Source organism: Lonchura striata, chromosome Z (assembly GCF_050655825.1).
Source record: "Lonchura striata isolate lonStrDom1 chromosome Z, ASM5065582v1, whole genome shotgun sequence".
Taxonomy (NCBI): domain Eukaryota; kingdom Metazoa; phylum Chordata; class Aves; order Passeriformes; family Estrildidae; genus Lonchura; species Lonchura striata.
In genome coordinates, this window is record NC_140740.1 from 24,000,842 (window position 1) to 24,023,499 (window position 22,658).

The following is a 22,658-nucleotide window of genomic DNA, read 5'->3' on the forward strand; positions in this document are numbered from 1 at the left end:
CGTGTCGCCCTCTCCTCTGTTCCCGTGCTGAAGCTGAGCCACGCAGAGCCGAAGGGGAAAGCGGCGCCGCCTCTCCCCTCTCCCCCCGCGCTCCCACCGGCGCCAGCCCGGAGCCGGTCTCGCACAGCAACAATAAATCCTCTTAATTTTTGGGTCACCAGTCTGTGCCCATCTCTCATTTTGATCTCCAAGTTTGGAGATCTTTCACCAATCTCCCAGGTGGTCTAAGGGTCTGTTCATTTCCACAAGCCCCTTGTGCTTTTCACAAATAAAATTAAAGTACTCTATAAGAAATTAAACACAGCTATCCAATATATCCCCCGTTTCCAGAGGGGAAAAAAAAAAAAAACAACAAAAAAAAAACCTCTTCCAGGATAAGAAAATAAGCAGTGCTTTAGTCAGTGTTTTTCTGCTGCCCAGCCATAAGCTAAATAAAGTAGTGAAAGCATATAATACATGTGATGAGCCTTTTTCTTCTTTTCTCCTCTCCTTTTTTCCTGTTCCATCCACTATTGAATTCTGAAGATGCAAAGCATGTCCAAGAAAAATATTCTTTCCCCTGTATCTTTTATTTCTGGGCAGCAACTTTCTTGCTGTGTCTGCAGTTCTCCACAATGACAGTCATTAAATATGGGACATAAACCTCCATAAAACACACAAACAGAAACAGCTGTTAGGTGTATTGATTCAGTGAAACAGTGTAATTGTATATATATTAAAAAAAAGGTTATTCACCATTCTCTGAGAGAATTAAATGCTTAAGATGCCACTTTCACAGGGGAGAGAGGTTTACTAATAAATATGACTGACTTTATAATGGAAAATTTGTTCCATATTTGTTCCAAATTTGTTCTAGAAGTGAGAAATACCAGGGCAAGGGCAAGTTGGAATTATTCATAACCATGACGTTTAGCTGCTGATAATTTGCTGCAAGGATGTGGTGACACTGTTGAGGCAGGACAGGAATGAAGTAGTCTTCAAGTCAGAAGGCAAAGAAGAGAACTGAACTGATTTATTTCAAATACATTGCTCATTTTATAGAGCACATAGTGCAGACCAATTTCATTGGTCTTAAAGTAAAAACATCTCAACCAATTGGTGCGCTGTGAATGGCACACAGTGGCAGGACATATCTATAAACAATGTGAACAAGAAGGGAGATAATGAATTATTTACATTCCTTTTGAACTCTTTACCAACAGCATGAAGTTTAATAAGTCTAAGTGCCGAGTTCTATATTTTGGTCACAAAAATCCCCTACAACGTTTGGCTGGATAGTGTTAAGGTGGAAAGGGGCCTAGGGTACAGCTGGTTGACAGCCGGCTGAGCATGAGCCAGCAGTGTGCCCTGGTGGCCAAGAAGGCCAAGGGCATCCTGGCCTGTATCAGGAATTGTGTGATCAGCAGGAGCAGGGAGGTCATTCTTCCCCTGCACTCGGCACTGGTGAGACCACATATTGAGTGCTGTGTCCAGTTCTGAGCCCTCCATTTGGGAAGGACGTTGAGATGCTTGAGCACATCCAGAGGAGGCAACAAGGCTGGTGAGGGGCCTGGAACACAAGCCCTGTGAGGAACGTTTGAAGGAGCTGGGGTTGTTCAGTCTGAAGAAGAGGAGGCTTAGGGTGACCTTATTGCTCTCTACAGCTTCCTGAAGGGAGGTCGCAGACAGGTGGGGGTCGGTCTCTTGCACCGGGCAGCAACTGACAGAACAAGATGACACAGTCTCAAGCTACGTCAGGGAAGGTATGGGTTGGACATAAGGAAACAAATTTTTCACTGAAGGAATAATCAAGTCTTGGAACTGTCTTCCCAAGGAGGTGGTGGAACCACCATCTCTGGATCTGTTTAAAAATAGACTGGACATGGCACTCGGTGCTATAGTCTAGTTGAAGTGCTAGGGCATAGGTTGGACTTGATCTTGGAGGTCTCTTCCAACCTCATTATTCTGTGATTCTATGATTTGCATTGCAAAAAAGATACCTTTTTTTAAATTTAAAAAAAGTCAGACATTGCAGAAATACATGTGAAAAAGAGGAGAGGATGAGCTTCCCACCATTACAGGGAACTGCAACATGCCAAATTTTCTGGGAATTTTGCTTTTTGTCAGTAACAGTGAAGTATGGCTACAATAAACCATGATACAAATGGTGAAGAAATACTCCCAAAGTTATAATTAAATGTAATTAATTCTATTAAGAGCAAAATTTGCTCTTTCTGTATGTATTTTTTTGTCTAGAATTTAATGGAAGAAGAGCTGTAATGTGGTTTGTCAGGGACATGGTAGCAGGGGTAAGCAGCAAGCTCACGAGAGCCCTCATAAGAGAAACTCACTACCAATAAATGAGATGACTGGGAGAAGGCAGCACTGAGTGCTCACCTTGGGAAATCAGTGTCAGGTTTATTACAAACAGAGGAGTGCATTTAAAATTAAACGGCAGACATCAATGACACAAAAGCAGCAATTCCGTTTTTTTTGTCTGCTTGAACCTCAGTGGGCCATCACTAGCTGTTTCCATCAGAAGAATTAACTATCCTTCTCCTTTAAATATTATTTAGCAAAGACTCCTGCAACCTGAAGCCCCTGAACCAAAGGTCTCTCTAATATGCGGGATGGAGAACTGTGCCTCAAAGTGCTGCCCTTCCCAGATGGTGAGAGTCAAGCACAGAGCTAATCACCCTCTGCAGAGGTGCTGAGCCCTACTGTGGAGGGCTGGGCCTGTTGCTGTGCTCTGCAGCACAACATTGATTATATTCGTGGCTTCAGATGGTTTATTTTTCCTAATATTTCAGCTGAGATCTTGGAAGAGGCTGATTTACATCTCTGTGAGTCTGTGTATCAGGCTACCTTTCCTTACATCTGGTGGTTTGCCTGTTTCTGTGAGTTAGATCAGAGGCTCTGCAGCCATGATTTATCGCAGACAAACCACTCCATCTGCTCCTTCATCTTCCTGCAGACAAAGCAGACACAGCAGGTTTGGCATTGTCCAGTGAAGTATTAAAATTCAACCAACCAACCAACCAACCAAACAACAAAAAAGGAATATGGAATTAGGAATTACAATCAAAATTTACAGCCCCTTCTTTCACACACTGAAACCTGTTTATCTCCAGGATAACAAACTCATCAGACTATATGACTATTTGTTCTTTTTTTCTTTTTTTTTACAATCTGATGTTAAAAAATTTCTTTGTGGTTAAACTTTTTAATATTTAGCAGTATCCTAACTCTGGAATTCAGCATGTGTAGAACACACAAGATTTTTAAGAGCTGCAGGCTTGCCTGTGCTTCTCTTCTTTTTTTCATTTTTTTGTAAGGGAATAATATGCAGTGAAAATATAGGAACTGTGCTTATGAACATTGAATGATGATTTAGGAATTTAAGATAATTTAGTGCAAAGTATTTTTAAGTTTTCATTCAAATATCTCAGCCTTTTACTTGAAGCATCAACATCCTGGATATTCTGTGAAATAATTTAGTATTCATGTCCTGTGAGTTGAGCCAAACCTCCAGAGTCAAAGATTGCTCAAGATCTAATTCTTTTGTGGGCAATATTCTCTTCTATTAAAGACATTAGAAATAAATTGCTTAATTTAAAAACTACAACAAGTCCAATAGACCTTTCTACTTAAATTAAAGCTTTTCAAGAAGACTAGATTAATGGTATAGTGCAGTAATTAATTTAAAATCTATTATCTTTGCATTTCTAAAAAAGACCCTTAAATACGCTTAGTCTTCCATAATTAAGAAGAACAGAAGAATATTTGCAGGAAACCTAAAAACCTGTAGGGTTTTCTTTGTGCAAATGGACACAAGAGACATGAGAGAAGTCTTTTCACGTCTTTCTTTCCCTTCAAAGTTCTTCTGCCTTGTCACCTTTGTGTCTCAGTTCCTCCACTACAACAAGAGGCAAAGAAGGAAATTATGTCTTTGTGATGCATTTGCGTTGCTTTATTTCTTTATCAGTTCAGGCAATAAAAAGCACTTAGATAAACATGAAGTCCCTAACAGAATGTTTAAGTGTGAGGAGTTATTAGCCCCATGCCATTTAGCTAGAAACATGAGTACAACTTTAACAAAAATCTCAGGGGGCTCGGTAGAGGTGATTCCTACAGGCTTCCTTCTTTATTTGAACACAGTTTTAAATTTCACAGGGTAAAGATTCTTCCTGGTCTGTGAAGGTCCATCCTCCACTCCTGGCACGGTCCCACAAGGGCTGTGAAAGCCTCCCAGTACCAAGACAAGGCTGGTTAGAGAGTTTCTTCTCTCTGACACAGGCTGAATCCCTGAACTAAGGGATTGAGGCAGTAGGTGTTAAAAAGTGCTGCTGTTCAATCAACTTGTGCCCAGGTCTCCTCCTCCTCTTCTGCCGGATCCTGCAGTCAGACTGCACTTGCTGGGCAGCCTCTGCTCAGCAAAGCTTTTGGCTGCCCCTCCACAAAGGAATTTAGGGCAGCTCCTTGCAGTGTGGGAGTCTCCCTGGACAGACAAAGACTGGCAGATCTGCCTCTACAGCCACTCACAACGAGACAACCAGCAAGGAAGCTGCAGAAATGTTCAATTTCATCCCAAAACAGGCACTTTCATCTGCTCCTCTGAGTCATCATCTCACGTTCTCCGCTGACTGACTTAATGGATGCCCACCAACCACAAGGGACTCCAAGGAGACACTCACATGGACACCTCTGCAGGGACCTGTGATCCACTGAGTGAAAACTGCATGGGATGAGTTTGACTCTGCTTCACAGAGACTGCCAGAAAGGAACACCCTGGCCTTGCCAGCTGGGTTTTAGTATTTCTTTTTATTCCATCTACCAGAAGGAAATATGCATTTTTCTTGACAAAGATTTCAGTACAGTCCCCAGTCACAGGAACTCTCCTGAATCAGCCTGGATTCATTATCCTGAAATATTCCCAAAGATTTCCCCAAGGAATGTTGGTGGGGGAAAAAGAAAGTAAGCAGAAGGACTGTGATCTTTGTTCTTTATTTATCATTCTTTTGCATAAACTTTTTTAGCTGAAAATGCCTTGACTAGTTTTGGCTTTCCTCATTAAGGGGTTCTCAATTTGCTACCACCACCACAACACCCGGGCAGGTAATTCTGGTGGTCATTGTCATAAAGTTCCTCACAAGTTACATTCTCTTCCTCCTCCCCATTCTGCATGCATAACATGAGCACTGATAGCCATATGGCTTCAGGAAAGCACCCTCGTTGCTGGACTGTGGTTCTGCTGTAATTTCCTAAAACAAATCAATAAACACTTGCTGGCAGTGGGGAATTCTATAAAATGTGGAATAGAACAGAATTATTATTTCCAATTCATGGCATTATCTCTTTTTTTTTTTTGCAGAAGAAATAAAACCAACAAAACCCAAACCATTTCCAGTGTTGTTTTGTTTATTTGATTGTATTACTCCAATTCTCTTTAATTCTACATGATAAATTTGGTAGATAATGTTCTGACAGAAGTGAAACAGGAGGCCCTGGGTGGGCTGTGGCTACCCGAGGTCGGAGCCACCACCTTCGCCTGGGAGCCACCAGGGTTGAGTTCCAGGTGGCCCAGGGAGCACTTGGTGGCTCCAAGAGGGCAGAATTTTGGCTGGGTCTCCCTGCTGGCTGCTGGCAGAGCCCTGATGGTGGGAGCTGGGATGCGGGGTCCCCCTGCAGCAGGGATTGGTGTGCCCAGGCCAGGCGCTGCATGGTCCGCCCAGAGACACATGGGGATCACTCGGTGCCGGCAGGGCTGGGGTTGGGAGAGCAGAGAGTGGCGGTACCTGAGCTGGGGGACACTCAGCAGCCTGCAGGGAGATCTCCGGATGTTGGGGACCACCTGGACCCTGAAATGTGGCCCCGGAGAGGGGGAAACTCTATCATCCTGGAGATATTGAGAGCATGGACAAGGGGGACCCATGGGTACCCCAGAGCCCTAAAATGGGGACCCCGACAGGTGAGACCCTGGAGCCGCTCCAACACCAAACTGGGGAGCCCAGGGAAGAAGAACCTCTGGGATTTGGGATTCCCAGGATCTCCAGCAGCCCAAAGAGACGGGATACCAATACAGGACTGTGAGAACCCAGGGTTTGGTTCGGGGTCTCGTGTGGTGGTAAAGCTTCTCCTCTAACCCGTGTTCCCAAAGAAAAACTCCACAGCCACTTCTTGTTCAGTCTCAAGACAATTTATTGCTAGTTATCTAACAGATTAGGTTCTCGGGCTGCGGCCCTTTGGTCAATGGCCCAGGCAGAGAAGCACACACTCCTGACACCCTCACTGTCTGGTGTCTTCTTCTTCTCTCCCCCCGCCCAGGGCTGCTGCTATCTTTTATAAGATATATTACGTATTACATGTTTATAGTTTTCCCCCAATACCTACTACCTACATTGCCAAGTGTTTTTCTACTCTAAACCAATCTGTGAGTGCCAACATCAACAAGAACATGGAGGTAAGGAAGAAGAAAGAAGAAGGACGGGTTCAGCCCACTTTCCTCCATCTTAGAACTTCTGACCCCCATGTACAAAGTAAAAACCCCCCTGTACATGCACTAAAACCCCCCTGTACACTACCAAAAATTGTTCCCCTCTACTTTGTGAGTACATTTACTATACTATCTAACACGTTGTGACTGCTTGTTCCACCTTTAAAGTTGGTAATTCATTCCATGGTTCAAACTGGAAATCACAGCTAATTCCAGCTGACTGCCAGGGTCCAGACTGCCTCTGACATTGGCCTGGAACCTCTAAAAATGTCTGAGAGAGATTTTGAGTTCCCACACAGGACCTGCACCAGCCCAGACAGGGGTGACCCCACAAACCCTGGATTGGAGAAAACAGAGCGGGGAAAATCCTGGGTAGGAGTTTTTTCTGAATCTTGGTGTTCAACAGGTTTTTATGGACATGAGGTGCCTGGAAACTTTTACAGATGAATTTGGGCAAAAGGAACCTCCAGACTGTTGCCGTTCATATTTTATTTTGTTATTGTTGAATGGTTCGTTCTATTGTTCGCCTATGTTCTCCACAAAGTTGCTTTACCCCGAGTTGTATAATCCCTTAGAGCTGTCCCTCAAGCCATTCCCCTCCCATTGTTCTAGTTTCTTCCCTGCCTATCAGGCAAGTCAGCCTCTTTTTCCTGAATCTTCCCTGCCACTCTCTCCCTGGACAAATCCCTGATTCAAACACCCACTTGGAAATCCTCTAATCTATGACGCCCCATTGGGCCCCGTGACCTTTCTCTCTCCTCCCCCTACCGTGACTGGTCCCACACTACTGATGTAATCCCCTTGTTTTACCCTTGAAATTTTCCTATTGGGTTTTTTTTTTGTATCCGCCCCCTGGTTTGTGACAGTATTTTAACCCATGCACTGAGGTGCTTAGGGCCCTTTTGACCGATCCCCTTCATCTGGAATAAACTCGTCCCTGTGGAACCTCAGAACAGAGAGCCTTCTCCTTTCTCCTTCGCCCAGTCCCTGACATTGCTGATTCTGCTGGCTCTTCAGGTTCAGCTGCGGGCAGAACCCAGTTCCCAGCTGCCGCGCTCCCGCCCCAGACCCTCGATCTCTCTAGCCCCGGCTAGCTCTCCTTGGGGCGAGAGTGGGCAGTGGAGGCACCCCCCGCTGCTCCTTAATAGGGTTTGGAGGGTGCCTTTGTGGGTTCACGGGAAGGCGCTGGCAAGCCTCGTCAGTTGGAAGGAAAGGCGGATCCAGTTGGGGGCTGAATCTTCTTTATTCCTGGCCAGCGGGGCCAAACGTACAGAAGTGGTGCCAGCCAACTGGAACCCTGGGCTGGGCTTAACATGAACCTTTTATGGGTTGTGGGCGGGGTGGATCATGAGGGGGGAACCAATGGGGAACAGGGAAGGGAGTGGCTCCGGGATGGGGTGATCCGGCCTGGTCCAATGGGGAAGGGGCATGGGAGTGGCCCCAGGCCCTCGTCCAATCACCCGGTGCCCTGAGGAGAAGTTTCTGGATAGAGGGGAAGGAACACCGAGTGACGGACAAGGCACCTGGGAGGGGATAGGGGAGTGACTCAGCACTTTCCAGGTTGATGGATGGGTACTGGAAAGGCGGGAAGGGAGGACCAGGCGGGAAAACAGAACAAAAGGATGTACCAACTGGGTAATAGGGGGAAACAGGAACAAACCATTAGGGAGGTACAATTATATACAACCGTACATAAAATATATAAAGAAAACGCACTACCACATCTCCCCCTTTTTTGTTTAAAAAGAAAAGAATGGGAGGAGAGTAAAAATAAGTCTTTAAATTGGGGAGTTACAGTTCATAGTTTCGTCTCCGAACCATACGCTGTCCCTATCGGAGGGATTTTCTTCCTTTGGCTCTGTAGTGTTGAGGGGATCAAGTTTGTGTGGTTCGGCCAGCGTAGTGTGATTGATACTGATTGTACTGTTGATGGCTTTCATTAATAGTTTTTTAATTACGTTAAAGCCGATGACAAGGGCGATGAGTCCCAACAGCAGCATTAATCCAGTTTGCATGATGGATTTGATCCACCCGGAAAGTCCCCATCCTTCTAGAAGAGAATCCAACCATCCTGCAGATTCCTTTTTTAGATGATGGATCATGTCCTGCATCTTACTGATGGAGGTGCGGACGTCTTCTGCTCTGGAACTTAAATTCATGCAACAGAGGCCAGCAAATTCTTCACACTTGTGGTTGTGTAATAACAAAAGAAAATCGATTGCGGCTCGGTTTTGAAGGGTTGCCTGTCTCGTGACTTCCTCATCTGCTAGGAGGTTGCTTAGAGCAGCTGATGTAAGGTTGGCTTGTTTAGCTACCCAGCATTCAAGACCAGCCAATTCATTGAATGCTTGAGCGATTCCTATCCATGGTAAAAATGCAATGGTAGCAACGCTCTTTGCTTTTGTCCAATGGGTGACCTCATCATTACAGTTTTCGTCCCAATCTGTGAGCCCAGTATCTCTTTTTTGGCGAGCCAATTGACCTGTTTGATTTAGCTGTTTCCAATGAGCGATGTGCGTTTTGTTGGGTGTAAACAAGCTCAGCTGTCCGAATGCGCATGGCCCTCCGACCAGGTGAGGGGGGATGCCTGCCCAAGCCCGATTTCCACAAATTAAAAACACACCCTTAGGAATGGAATGGGGCTTGTTGTCAGGGGTTGAAAAGTCTGAGATATAGATCACCTTTTTGCACCAATTTTTATCCTGGTATTCTGTGATTGTTTGTTTGATTATTCTTTTGGGATGGACATATGGGTTATAATCAAGGAAACGGAAGCAGGTATAGGCAAGGGAAGAGCCGAGTAGTTCGAGTTCCTCGGGCTCTTTTGCCATAACCGGGAAGGTTCTGACCCACGCCCTCCACGCATCTGGTGGGTCTAGGGGTTGGGAGATAAAGGAATTGGTGTCATTTTTTATGCGGAGGGCGGAGGGGTTTAAAGGGAGGGTGAAAGGAAACTTAACTATAGGATATGGGATCCCCACGAGACAGGACAGAAAGGGGTTGGCAGCGGAAGTGGTTGACAAACATAAATGGTCTTGATTAAGGGATTTAGCTAGGGTGGTCCAAACATTTGCTGGCGGCTGTGGTACAATCCAGGCTTGCAGGGGTCTCGGGGCGATGGTGAGGCCCAGAAGGATGAGGCTTAGAGATGGGAGCATGTTGGGTGGTCTGGTGGTGCGCGTGTCTGGAAAATAACTAAAACACAAATTAATAATCAAATTTGGGGAGGTCTATACGGTAAAGGAATAGGGACTCTGTGGAGCCACGGAGAGGCGAGGGGGGACTAGATAAGAGGGGTTCGGGAGCCTTGGGAATGGGGGAAAGGGACCTTCTCCGCCGCTGGAGGGCGGCGTGCCCCACCTGAGGACTATCTGGACCTTGGGGACATACGGCCGGACGAACTTGGAAGGGACCCATCTCAGGCCTGAGGGCGTGGATACGCAAGCGTATCCCCGTCCCCAGGTGACTAAGTCATAGGGTACCTCCAGCCGCCAGGTCTCAGGATCTTTAATGAGAACTGGCGGCCTTTCCCTGACCTGGCTCTGTTCTGAGGAGTTGAAATGCCTCACGATGGGAGGGTTGAGGCATTCAAAAGAACAATTAAGGAAATTTAAGGTGAAAAGGGCCCGTGACAGTTGAACCTGGGGGGACTCATTTTTTGATGCTGAGCGCTGTTGTTTTAGCATCTTTTTGATGTTCTGGTGAGTCCTCTCCACCACGGCTTGACCTGATGGGGAATAGGCGATGCCAGTTTTATGTTCTATTCCCCATTGCTGTAGGAAGCCTGCGAGCTCCCTGGAGGTGTACCCGGGGGCGTTATTGGTTTTGATTTGTTTTGGGACGCCCAGCATAGAGAAGGCCTGTATTAAATGTTTCTCTACATCTTTGGCCTTCTCCCCTGTGTGGGCAGAGGCGAAAACTGCTCCAGAGAAGGTATCCACGGAGACGTGGACGTACTTCATCTTCCCGAAGGAGGGGATGTGAGTAACGTCCATCTGCCACACCTCGCAGGACCTCAGACCCCTGGGATTAGCCCCTGCGCTCACCGATGGTAGGGGGAGCGACTTACAGGACGGACATGTGGCCACAATGGCCTTGGCCTGGTCTCGGGTTAGATGGAACTGCTGGACCAGACCAGGCGCATTCTGATGGTAGAGCTGGTGGCTGATCTTGGCCTGTTGGAACTTGTCCGGGAGTGGCGTCAGCTGTGCGGGGGCGGCAGCGAGGGAATCGGCACGCCGATTGCCTTCGGCCAAGAACCCCGGCAGGTCGGTGTGTGACCTGATATGCATCACATAGAATGGTTGCTCTTGGTGGGAGACTAGCTTTATCAGCTTGGAGAGCAACCTATTGAGGGCATCGTTGGAAACACCCTGCAGGATGGCATCCTGTGCCCTAGACACTACACCTGCTACGTAGGCCGAATCAGTAACCAAATTGAAAGGTTCAGAGAACCGCTCAAAAGCTCTGACGACTGCGGCCAACTCAGCTACCTGAGGGGATCCTTCCACCTCAATAACATCTGCCTCCCACCGCTGAGTTTGAGGATCTTTCCAAGTCACTACTGACTTGTGGGACCCTCCGGACGCGTCTGTAAAAACTGTCAGAGCCTTTAAGGGTTTTTTACTCTGAATTTGTTTTGTTGATAATGCGAATTGAACATCCGAATTGAAAATTTTGTGGGCCGGTCTCAAAACAGAAATTTTCCCGGTGTAGCTGTCTAATGCAAACTGCAACGATTCGTTTGATTGCAGCAGGTGTTCCAACATTGCCTTTGTAAAGTGGCCCGATTCCAATTGTAAAGGAATGTGAATGCATTCGAAGTCACATCCTGCCAACTCCCGGATCCGCATTCTAGCTTTGCGGATCAGGTTCGCCACCAGCTCCTGTGGCTGTGTCATTCTTTTGGATCTAGTGTGACTCAGGAATACCCACTCTATAATGGAGAGTGGGTCCCTTTTGTCATGATCCTTGCCCTTCTCCAGGGTGTCTGTCCACTGGAAAATGACTCCATGGAGGTGTGGCAGTCTGCCCAGTATGATGAATTTGAAGGGCAGGCCCGGATCACACCTGTGGGCCTGCCTGGCAGACATCGCCTCCTGGACCCTCTGCAGAGCAGCTTTGGCCTCTGGGGTGAGCTCCCTGGGAGAACTAGGCTCGTCCCCCCCCTTCAATAAATCGAAAAGGGGGGCTAGGTCTTCGTTGTTAATACCCAACCAGGGTCTCACCCAGTTTAAAGACCCACACAGCTGCTGTACGTCTGCTAGATTTCGAATTGAATTCCTGATAGCCAATTTTTGCGGAACAATGGTCCGCTTGTTTATTTCCAAGCCCAGGTACTTCCAGGGTGGCATCTTTTGAATCTTATCTTCTCGCAGCTCGAACCCTACAGCAACCAACGCATTGGTTGTCAGTTCAAGCGCGTGTGTAAGTAAATCGCCGTTGGGGGCACAAATAAGAATATCATCCATATAATGTTGGATGATCACGCCCTCGGTGGCTGCACGCACAGGGGACAGCAATGAAGAGACGTACCACTGGCAGATACTTGGGCTGTTCTTCATGCCCTGGGGAAGTACTTTCCAGTGGTATCTCTCCATTGGGGCTTCTCGGTTGATGGAGGGAACCGAGAAGGCGAACCGTGGCGCGTCATCAGGGTGTAGGGGAATTTGAAAGAAACAGTTCTTTATATCGATTACCGCCAATTCCCAATTTTCGGGCAACATTGTAGGGGACGGCATCCCTGGTTGGAGAGGACCCATATCTTCGATGACATTGTTTATTGCACGGAGGTCGTGGAGGAGGCGCCACTCGTCTTTGCCTGGTTTTTTCAAGACAAAGACGGGGGAATTCCAGGGGGATGTCGTTTCCTGGATGTTCCCTTTGGCGAGTTGCTCCTTCACGAGCTCCCGGAGCGCTTTCAATTTCTGCTTATTGAGCGGCCACTGCTCTACCCACACTGGTGTATCTGTAAGCCAATTCAGTTTTTGGGTAGGACGCTCCTCAGTGACCGCTGCCCGAAAAACCTGAGGGGTCGGGATGTCAATTGTGACCCCCCATTGGGCCATCAGGTCTCTCCCCCACAAGGGTTCCGTATAATCTAAAACGAACGGGCGTAAATAAGCCGATTGCCCGTTCGGCCCCTCGAATTTTACGATGTTTTTTGACTGTTTGGCCAATTGAGAACCCCCTACACCTTGAATTTTTCCCGCCACGTTTTGCAATTCCCATCGTGACGGCCAATCCCGTTCGGGGATGACCGTCACGTCCGCCCCTGTGTCCAGGAGTCCGTTAAGATGTTTGAACTCCCCATCCTTCCTCATGTAGCAGGATAACTTTGGCCTTTCCTTCCCAATGACCTGGGCCTGGCACACCTGGTAATCTTTCTTTGCTGATTTTTTCCACAAATCTTCAGGGTGTACCGGAGGCCCAGATATCGGAATAGCTTGGGCGATGATTTGGCCCTTGGGAAGGAAGACCGGAGGATGGGAGCAATGCAGCCACAAAACCAATTGTTCAGGGTCTTTAGATGTTAGACAGGGTGCGATGGTAATGTCGAGTGGCGTGAATTTTGTGTCCCCAAGAACGATATACTTACTGCGGATGTTCCTCCAGGTTCCTGGGTCCCTCGTGTCGACTGTGATGAAATGCCAGTCGTCGTTCTTCAGATACAGAGCCTCAGTCAGGGCCAACCTATATGGGGAGAAGCTGGAAGAGGTGTTAAGGACCGGCTTGGGATGGTCGGGGTCCCGGCCAAGCCAAGCGGCGGGGATGAAGTCGACATCCTCCCACATATAGGCTGGTTCGTCCACCGTAGTCCGATGTGTCACGTCCGGTAGATTGTCCTCAGGTGGGCTTTGATTACAATTGTCCCTCCCCTCCTCAGTTGTTCGGGAACCCACCACATTTGTGTCTTTGCGCAGGGAGGGACTGCGCTGACCTCCTAGTTTTTTTGTTTCCCCCCAAGGTTGGGGGCCCTCCTCCCCTGTTGCTGCTGCTGGAATTTGATAAATTCTTCCCTCATTGGGCATCGGGAAGCCCAATGACCCCTCTGCCTGCATAGGTTGCAGGCCTGCTGCTGTTGGAATCCCCTCGGGGGTGCCCCTGGGGGGCGGCGGTCCGAGGAAGGCGTGGCTGGAGGCGTCACAGCTTCCGCAAAGGCTACCCTCCTGGCTGGTGTTCGGGGGGCCCTTTGCGTGTCCGGGGCAGGAACCGTCACCTTCTTTGCGCAGACCTATTCTGCAAGGTCGGCTCAGGTTCCAAGGGGAGGCTGAGGATCGCCTGCCGGCATGCCTCATTGGCGTTTTGCTTTGCCACTGTGGCAAGCATGCCTTCCCTCAGCCTCTCATCCGGGACCTGAGCCTCCATTGCGCGGTGGAGCCTATCGACAAAGGTGACAAATGGCTCATACAGTTCCTGTTTAATAGATAAAAAGTCAACAGCTGTTCCACTAGGTCTTAATTTTAGCAACGCTTTTTCCGCTGCCCTAGTGCTAATTTGCAACGCCTCCCGCGGGATCTTCTCCGCTTGCTTCCCCCCCTGTTGCCAATCCCCCTCCCCGCACAGATGGTCCAAAGATATCACCGCCCCATCCTCATCTCTGGAGCTGTCTGCACTGGCCCAGAGGTCGGGTAAAACTTCCCGAATCTCCCGCTTCCATTCGGACTCCCAAATGAGAAACTCTCCATGGGTTATCAAACAGGAGAAGAGAGTCCGAATGTCAGCAGGGACATGTTCGGCAGAGGAGAGGGTTGCTTTTAGCAAACCCCTGAAATACTCGCTCTCTCTGCCGAACTCCTTCTGGGCCTTACAGAGCTCCTTGATTGTTTGTTGAGAGATGGGGGACCATTGTGCTAGGGGCCTGCCCCCCCGCCGTGGGGTATAGGTGACTGGTGCGGCTGAGAAGGCAGGTAGGGGTTGGGATGGATCAGGGTTCCCACGCTCCCCCCCCCCGGAACCGATGGCGTGGGAACCGGAAGTGAGGTCGTGGGAACCAGGGGGCGGAGCGGAAGAGGCGTGGCAAGGGGCGGAGGGAGTGGCCTGGTGGGAGTTTCCCTCCCCGGGGGTGGAGCTGAGGGGCGGGGTGAACCCCGCATCACAGGGGGAGTGGTTAGGGTAGGGTGGAGGAGGGACGTGGGCGGGAAGGTCCGGGGAAGGGGCGGAGCTTCGGGAGGCGGGAAGAAAGGGGTTGTGGGAAGAAGAGGCACAAGTGGCGGGAAAAACCATGCGGTCACCGCCATCTTGTGCCCTGGGGGAGAAGAGGGAAGGGGAGCCATTTTGTGGGACTCGGGGGGAAGGGGGAGATGAGGGATTTTCGGGGTTTTGGGGCACCTTAAAACGAACAGAGCTCCTACGGGACGGGACTGTACATCGCGGGGAAGAAGGGGAAGGGGTAGAAGCATGGGCAGTGCCTGCACTGCCCCGCGGGGAGTCTAGGACATTCTCAGAGAGCCCAGATTCTGCCTGCGGACGACGCCGGGATGACTGTCTGAGAATGCCCGACTTTAGGGAAGAGGGAGAGGGAAGAGGAGTAGGATTTTTTGCGCTAGCCGCAGAACTGGGGACTGGTTTGTCATCGGCTGGCTGTGGCAGGCTTTCATAATGGTTCTTAATAATATCTCTAATTTGCAAAGCCAATAGGGTAAATTTGGAGAGAGAAAGATCCTGCTGTCGCAAGATCTCTCTCCCTACCTGATCCCAAAAAGGGATTTGATATAATTTAGCAGCCGAAACGTTGGGGAAAGCCTGAGACAGCCACCGGACAAACTTTCTAATTTCAGATTTTTTAACTTTAACCCCCCCCATTAACAGGATGCCCACAACTTGGGTATATAAGCCTTTCTGAGGCACGGACAGTTTAGCACCCATACTATCTGTTGGAAAATGTGCCTCAGAGCGTACAGTGGGGGAAATTAACAACTAAAAAGAGAAGACTGTCCCTCCCGCTCTCTCCCTAAGCCTTCAACCTCCCGCCCGGGAAGGGAGGCACCAAAGAACAGGATTTCTTTCCCCCCACCAGGGAAAAAGAAAACCAAACCAAAGAGGGAATAAACCCTCGACCGGGAAGGATAGGGGAGTGCCAGGGGAGCCCAAATAAAGAGAAACCCAGGGATCCCCAAGGGAAGGACAGAAACGAAAAATCCCACTGTACCTCACAGACGAGGGGGAGCCGACTCCGGCGGTGCTGTCCGGAGCTGCCGGATCCGTCCCCCGGGAGCGCCGCCCACTAAAACGCGGGTCTGCTCCCACCGGGGGTAGCTGACGGCCACGAGGACAGGTCTTCGGGTCCCGAGGACCCTAAAAATCCTCTGTCGAGGGGTCCAGCGCCTAAAAACGGGGCCCCACGTTGGGCGCCAGCTGCCGCGCTCCCGCCCCAGACCCTCGATCTCTCTAGCCCCGGCTAGCTCTCCTTGGGGCGAGAGTGGGCAGTGGAGGCACCCCCCGCTGCTCCTTAATAGGGTTTGGAGGGTGCCTTTGTGGGTTCACGGGAAGGCGCTGGCAAGCCTCATCAGTTGGAAGGAAAGGCGGATCCAGTTGGGGGCTGAATCTTCTTTATTCCTGGCCAGCGGGGCCAAACGTACAGAAGTGGTGCCAGCCAACTGGAACCCTGGGCTGGGCTTAACATGAACCTTTTATGGGTTGTGGGCGGGGTGGATCATGAGGGGGGAACCAATGGGGAACAGGGAAGGGAGTGGCTCCGGGATGGGGTGATCCGGCCTGGTCCAATGGGGAAGGGGCATGGGAGTGGCCCCAGGCCCTCGTCCAATCACCCGGTGCCCTGAGGAGAAGTTTCTGGATAGAGGGGAAGGAACACCGAGTGACGGACAAGGCACCTGGGAGGGGATAGGGGAGTGACTCAGCACTTTCCAGGTTGATGGATGGGTACTGGAAAGGCGGGAAGGGAGGACCAGGCAGGAAAACAGAACAAAAGGATGTACCAACTGGGTAATAGGGGGAAACAGGAACAAACCATTAGGGAGGTACAATTATATACAACCGTACATAAAATATATAAAGAAAACGCACTACCACACCCAGCTGTTCCCCACTCCTGGCACAGTGCCGGAGTGCCAACAGAGGTAGCCGGGACTCCGGTGGGCTATGTCACCAACACAATGTACTCTCATCTTGCTTTACCCCAGTACAGGATTCCCTTTCCCAAATCTTGACTGGATGAACAAGCCGGCAGAAAGGAAGAGGAAGATGCCCCAGAACACCCAGGCAGGTGAGGACAAAGTCACTGCCCTTTTCCTCCTCTCTCCTCCATCTCCCAGCCCAGCACCACCCCCGGCTGCAGGACAGCCCCGCTGCCAGCATTATCCTTCCGGGGACAGATTGAAGATATCTCTTTCCCCTTCTCCTGGCTTGGAGACAAATCCCATCCTCTCCTTGTCCCTCCTCCCCCAGAAAAGGAGCTGAGGATGTAGACCAAGAAGGACAAATCCCCATGGCAGAACCTCGTGCAAGAGGCTGTTTTGAGCAGCTCCACAGTGCAAGAATCCAATGGGGAAGAAGATTCCCAGAGATCTTGCTCAAGGAGGAGTTCCAAACCCAGCTCAGGGTGCTCCAAGGAGGAAAGACCCACCCTATGCCAGGATGGCAGCCGGAGATCCAGCTGGAGCTCGGACCTGGTGATGTATGAGCAGCTTCATGAAAGAGAGAAGCCCTACAAATGCTTAGAATGTGAAAAGAGCTTCAGCTGGAGCTGCAGCCTGATCCGCCATCGGAAAATCCATATTGGGGAACAGCCCTATGAGTGTGAGGCACATAGGAAGAGTTTAATCCAGAGCTCCAATCTGATCTTTCACCAGATGATCCACCCACAAGCACATCCACACTGGGAGACAACCTATAATTGTCTGGAGAGTGGGAAGAGCTTCTCCTGGCCATCATCCTTGACCAACACCAACAAACCCACCAATAAGGGAAGCCCTGTAACTGCCCCCACTGCACAATGAGCTTTGTCCTCTGTTCCAACTTCATCCCCCATCAGAGGATTCATGTTGGGAAGAGACCTGGTGGCCCACTTTCCCCAAGATCCACATTGGGAAGACACCTGTCCCTTTGCTTGCACCTGGCAATGATGCAAGGTGGGACCAAAGAACACGAGAGTCTGGCCATGTCCCCATCATTATCTTTGATCCCACCTTGCATCATTGCCAGAGACTAAGAAAGGAGCTCTCTCTCTTCCCATAGGAGAAGGGTGACCTTTCCAGGTAGGAGAAAATACATGGCCTGGAAGAGCTGGGTCAGTGTTGTCACAGTTTTCCCTGTAAGTCGTTTCTTTGTCTTATTCCTTCTCATCTCAATATTGTTGTGGTTCCCAGTAACAACTTCCTATCCCAGCCTGGGATCTTTGCCTCTTGTGCCTTCACAAAACAAAACAGGGCCACTGTTTATGCTGCCGGAGCCCTGATCAGTTACCAGGAGGCATTTCTGCTCATCCACGCTGTAGCACTGTGGACTCAATTGAAATTTTGGTATTACTGCAGCTGAATGAGCCTTTGCCCCTGTTTATGCCTGGGCTGATTCCTATCCTTTCCTTTTCATAATTCACCAAACAACAACAGAAGTAATGTAACAATGGCAGCTGAAAATAATTGAAGAAGAGGGAAAAAATCCCCTAGAAATAATTTTGTCAAACCAGAAACAGAATCAACCTTAGTCAAGGATGTGCTGCCCAACCTGGCAGCACAAGCTCCACCAACAGACATGAATATAAAACATGTTTGACACCATAAATGTGTGTGCTGTCATAAACTGCTTTTCCAAAGTGATTTCAACTTCATTTGAGGATTGAAACACATTCATGCTTCAGCACCTGATGTATGAGCTGGGCGCACTAGGCAGCTGAGCTGCTTTGGGCAGCCAGAAATAAGACAAACTTTCTCAGCAGTATTTGGTTTGCTCTCTCTTTAATTTCTTCCCATGCGAGAGGAGACGAACTTCAGACTTACAGCTCCAAGAATATTTGAATTTTAACCACCTCGTAATTCACCTTATCTGGCTTTTTGTACAACCTGGTCTTATAAAACAGATGGATTTTTATTTATTTACTCTGGGACATAAGAACAGCTCAATAGCTGCCCCAATGTTTCATTTTTTCAAACAAAATCATATATAAAACGAATTACATCTGAGAAAGCCAATCAGAGTCAAAACAAGTTGCTGCATTGTTCAGTGAACATAAGCTAATTTTCAGAACTAAACCACAAAGTTGGGAATGTGAGTAAAGGTGTGAAATTGCTATAAAATGAATTGGCAAATTCCGTAAGTTCATGATTAAGCATCACAGATAGATCAAAAGGAGAATATCTTTCTTAATCATCACCATATGATCAAAAGATGTTTAAGTCCTGGGTTTCCAATGAATTTTTTTAAAAGAAGTTGCATTTATCATCATGCTTCAGGAGAAAATAAAAATTGTCATGTTTGCAATTCAGGTAAAGTATATTTTTGAAACGAAACATTTCAGTGCTATTTCTTTGGTTTTTAAACTAGTCCTGTAACTTGGAGATCCTGCTATTTCACAGCTCTTAGCTCACAATATTTTACTCTAATGGAAGTAAGTTTGACTTGAGACTGTAAGACTGTTAGCTATTACAGTTTGTTGGTTTGGGTTTTTGTTGAACACATTTCTAGTAAGGCCACTTTTCTTTGCAACATCTTGCTTTTAATTCTGACACTTCTACCACACCCCCTCCTGTAGATGCACAAACACATGCACAGATAGATGTAAGGCAATCCAAAATTCAAACCCCAGTTAAGGAATTACAGATTTTGGGCCAGGATGTGGAAGCACTACAACATAGCCCTGTAGACATAGACATGAACGATGTGTTGTAAACTCCATGTCAACAGATATGTGACTCTTAGGCAAAAATGATCTTTATATTGAATTTTCTAGAATTTATGGAGCAATGACTTTAATGTGGGAAGTAGCTAAGCAGGACGTTCTGATAGGCTTAAGGAGTCTCGACCCACAACTGCAGAAAGAAATTCACTTCTAAATATAACTGAAAGTGAGATTAAAACACAAAGGAGGTTACATGTTGAGAATTCAAAGCGATAATACAACTTTTTTTTTTTTTTTCATGAAAGATGAAAGAAAAGGAAATAGAAAATTAGGGAAATGCCAAGAAAAAATATGAGAAGCACAGGAAAGGGGTTTCTACCACCATGGCTCCAGCCCTGGTTTCTCTGTCAGCTGTGGCCCCAGGCAGCCAGACCAGCAAGGTGGGGCAGGAGAAGCCGCATAGGACCAGCCAGGACAGCAAAGGACAGCAATGACAGCAAAGACTCCTGACACTTTGTATACACTGTGCCATGTTGGGCACTTGTTTATTTAGGGATATCTTGCTTTTTAAGGACAGATGGTAGCAATGGCACATGCACCACGAGCACCCTCAGGACAATGGCACATCCAGCATGTCCCTCATGAACTCCCTCATGATCTCTGCTCCCTTGAGGAGTCGCTGAGGTCCATCATGTGTCCAGCTCTGCAGGACAACTGAACAAACTACCCAGAGCTGGGGGAAAGCGCTGCAAACAGCACCAGCACCAGCTCCCTTGGAGCAGGAGGAACACGTGTAGCTGATCCTGAGTCAGTGCAAAGTGCTGTTGGGTGGTTTGGCAGCAGAACCTTGACTCGGCACCGTGCAGAAGATGTCCCCTTGTCTGGTTTTGTTTTGTTGGCTGTTTGCTCCCACTGTTGACACTGAGCTGCTGTGGCTGAGGCTGAGACATCCCTCCTCTCTTCTCAGCAGCAGGCCCTGTCCAGAACTGTACAAAATATGAGAAAAGCAGCTGGGAAGAACAATGCATGGAATCCTACAGCTCAGGAGCTCTTATGTCAGAGCCCTGCCTGTGCCTTCTGTTTGTCAGCACCTCCTTCTCTATGCACACAATAGTGACTGGTGAAGGTCTTTTTTGCCTAAGAGCTCTTGAGAACCAAATGCTCTGCTGGGATTCTCACAATCTGTTAAGTTCATTGCAGGGAAACAGAAAAGCAAGGGCAGGGTAGCAGATCAGCTGGAAGCTGGTCACTCCCTGCAAAGGGCTTGTGTGTGATGTGGGAACATCACATGCACGGATGGGCAAGAAGGGTAAATGTGCTCAGGTTGCTGCAGGTGAGGTTTAGGCTCATCTCAAGGGCAGTCAAGGGTGGTGAGCACTGGAAGATCCAGCTCCAGTCCCCATCCATTTCAGTGATGTCTGCAGCCTGGATCCAGAACACCCTGGGGGGCTCCTGTGGCTGGCTTTGCACTCAGGTGAGGATAAGAGGCCGTCTGAAGACCCTCACTCATTTCTCTGCCGATTGCCATGAGCAGGAACTCCCTTCTCCCACTGCAGTTCCGGCTTGGAGAAGGCAACAGTGCTGGTGCAGCCACTGCACTGTCACGTTGGCTGTTCCAAAGGAGCCTGGCAAGAACTTGGCAAGGAGTTGGCAAGGACTTGGCAAAGACCCAGCGTGGACCCAGCACAGAGTGGCCTACTGCAATTCCTGCTTCACTCTCCATCCTTAAGCCAAATGAACTGTTGGGGTGACTCTGGCTGTCTCTCACTGCAGACCCCTCATCTCCCTCGTTACCACCATGACAGATGGAGATCAAGAACCCTCTCCCCAAGGACTGAGACTGAGACCCCTGCCACAGGGAGTGGAAGGATGGAGGGAATGGTGGTGTGACCACTATTGACATGACCTGTTCTTCTCCAGTAACTTCAATGGACTTATTCTTTATTGTGTTCATCCTGCTTGGGGGTTTCAGTGGACTCACCTGTTCCCCCACAGCAGTTTCAATAAACTCTTATTGTTCTGTATGTTCTCCCCTTTTTCCTCAGTGGACTATAACTGGACCCCTGGGTTAGGTAGGACTTTGGAGACTTTCCCCAACACAATAAGATGGATCCCCATCATCCGGACCAGTGAGGATCTCACCTGTGTCAGTAGCTATACCCATCCCCCTCTTTTCTCTCTCTCTTCTTCTATTTCCTCTCTGATCCCACTATCACATGTATTGTTTTGGCCCCTAATAAAGGTGAGTTTGTTGTGTTTAAACTGATGGTGCCCTGCTGTTTGCCTTTTTTGCACTTTTGGGATTGGCCAACGAACCATCACAACACCCCGCTATGGGCAGATCGTGACACCAGGAGCCGCTGAGGCCGGCAGTGGGCACCAAGGCTGGGGCTCGTGGGCTGGGAGGCGGCTCTGGGGGCTGTGACACGCCAGGGCATGGGTCACAGTGGGAGCTGTGAGCAGGGGCACTTGGCAGCTGAGTGACATGGTTCTGCTGGCTGTGACATCACAGAGGACAGGTGACACAGGCTCCTGTGTCCAGGGGCAGCACAGGGCAGTTGGATTCTGGCAGCCAGTGAGTGCACATGCAGGGGCAATGCTGGGCTGGATGGGAGCTGGGAAAGGTGCCCTGGGGGTTTAAAGCCAGAGTGGGAGCTGGGAACCTCAGGGTAGGGCACTGTCCTCTGAGCTGGGGGAAGAGGAGCTTGGAGATCTCAGCGTGGCAGGTGCCCAGAGAGGCTTTGGGGACATTTCAGGTGTCACCAGCCCCCTGCTCCCTCCCAGCCAGACATGCTGAACTCTCTTTCTTCCACCAGGCCATGTCTCCAACACTGACCTTCCTTCTGGCCCTGTTAGCCACCCATGCTGGAATGAAGGTGAACCAAGAAATTGAAAATAAGGAAGTCAGTTGTATGCTGGAGCGTGAAGAATATTTGCATCAAGAGATGATGCGGCTCCTGCAGGAGATTGAGGGGAGCAGTGGCACCATGGAAGCCCTGCTCTGGTCTGTGATGGAAAAGCAGTGGCTTTTTTTCATCAGTGCAGCAGTCCTGGCTCAGGTTCTTGCTATGGGCTGCTGGCTGGTCAGGAGAAGAAAGCGTGGCTCTGCCAGCAGGAGGAGGCAGGAGGGATCCAGCAGGAAGGAGAAGGTCAGTGAACATGCGAAGGTCAAGGGTATAGGCAGGGTGGCAGCACTGTGGCTGTGCCCAGCCCATCACCAGTGGGCACATCCAGGATAAGGCAGGAGTGGGCTGTCAGCAGCCTGATCTAGGTGAGAATGTCCCTGCTCGTTGCTGTGAGGTCACAGTGGACAGCCTGTAAAGGTCACTCCCAAGCTCAGCTGTTCTGTGATTCTGCAGCAGGGCCTGCCCAGCACAAAGGTGCTGTAGG